The sequence below is a fragment of the Otolemur garnettii genome, unplaced genomic scaffold, assembly GCF_000181295.1.
Source record: "Otolemur garnettii isolate 467f Iridium unplaced genomic scaffold, OtoGar3 scaffold00225, whole genome shotgun sequence".
NCBI classification, from domain to species: domain Eukaryota; kingdom Metazoa; phylum Chordata; class Mammalia; order Primates; family Galagidae; genus Otolemur; species Otolemur garnettii.
The window spans coordinates 955,356-957,302 of NW_003852620.1; positions in this window are offsets into that span (position 1 = coordinate 955,356).

The following is a 1,947-nucleotide window of genomic DNA, read 5'->3' on the forward strand; positions in this document are numbered from 1 at the left end:
GGGTAGGGCCCCAGTCACCTACACCCAGGCTGGTGGGTTTGGACCTAGCCCAGGCCAGCTAAACGATGACAACTGCAACAAAAAAATAGCCAGGCATTGTGGCAGCTACCTGTAGTCCCAGCTACCGGGGAGGCGGAGGCCAGAGAATCTCTTAAGCCCAAGTTTGAGGTTGCTGTGAGCTGTGACACCATGGTACTCTACCAAGAGTGACAGTGAGACTGTCTCAAAAAAAAAAAAGGTGTAGGAAAAATGGGGCCCCAACCCTTATTGCAGCTCCCTTTCTGCTTTAGAGACCTAAAGAGTCACTAGAATGGCATGTGAGTTGTGCATGTGCAGGTCAGAAAACCGGCCTCCAAGAGAGAATGTGTATGTGAGGTGTGGCAATACCAGCCTACTGGTTATGATAAAGATCCTCTATACTCCCAAGGTCTCTTGATGCTGGAGACAGAGGTCTTGCGGTTTTGCAAAAACAAGTTTGAGACATTCTGACATTTTCCATCCCCTTTTTTAGTGATGTCTGATAAGTAACTTTTAACTACTTTCCCCTGCTTTATAATAAACATGGACCTGAGGTTTGCTCAATAGGACTCCTTTGAATGCTCCTCAGTCCCCTTGCATAGACTCTGTGTCAAGCCTCCTCATCCCTTATGCCAACCGCCTTTAAGGAATGTTCTCAATATTTTACTGGTAATTAGCTCTTTCATTATTCAGATGATGTGGGAGGCAATCCTGTTAGAACCTCATCTTTTTCAAGGACCTTCACCCCTTTATTATCTATCACTCCATTCAGGATTACATAAGGTCTTTGCTTTTCCTCTCTGTATTTCTTGGCCTTCCCTTGATAAGGAAAAGTATTTCCTCTTCCCTCCAGTGCTTTAAGGAGCAGAATGTAACTTAGATGGTCTCCTTAAGGAAGGAGTACCCCACCCAAGAGGAAACACAGGACTTTCCCCAAGATAGTCACTTTAACTGCATGAACAGTTGGTGCTGGGTGCCAGGGAACTAAGACTGGGTCTGGTCACTTTCCTACTACCCCAAATAATGATAGGAGCTTGCTGAAGTGTCTTATAACGGGCTGCCTAACTCCTCCATATTGTCTTCCTAACCAACTTTTGTATAACAAGGACTCCAGCAGAAAGAGACTGGGACTGTTAAGAAATAAGATGACCATGAAATGGGGGAGCAGGGGATCAAGGAAGGAATCTTGTCTTTAGATCTCTTGCCCCCCTCAGCCCCAAAGAACATCTCTGAATATCTTAATCACATACTTTATGTATTTCAACTTTAATTCATATGAGGTTTTATACACACAAAGGAAGGTGGTTGCATGAGAAAGCTTTAGTGAGGCACAGTACTAGTTAGTGGATTTGGGGGCCAGTGGACCAGGCTGCACTATGAACTGGGGAGGCTCTGGTAGGACTTAGTGAGAACAGCAGTTTGGGGGATTCACATAAGAAACTTTCATTTCCTTCCCAAGTTAGTTATTCAGTGGGTAGATCATTTGGTCTTTTTTAGCAATGTCACTGCTCTTTAGTAACATCAACAAAAGAAGTGCCAAGGCTAGGAACACACAGAAAACTATTAGGCCCTTTTGTTTCTCTTTATGCCCTGAATGGGGAAAAGAATGGACAGAAACTAGTAGCAGAAAATGAAACATTTCTGAGATTATCCTTTGCTATGAAAAACCATGGATCTCTATAGAGACCTATTTCTTAGCCTGGGAATGGGGTATGGCCAAGAGGCCTAGATTTAAGCCCCTTCTTGAGCTGCAAATTCTGACCCTGCTGGAGCCACTTCTGTCTCTGGACCTGTGTCCTCATCTGTAGAGGAGCCTATACCCAATGATCTCTAAACTATTTTTCAGATCTCTGAGTCTATGACTTGTGAACTGTAGGGATCCAGATGAGCTCCAGAAAAACACAGGAGTTAGAAGTAAAGAGATGTGAT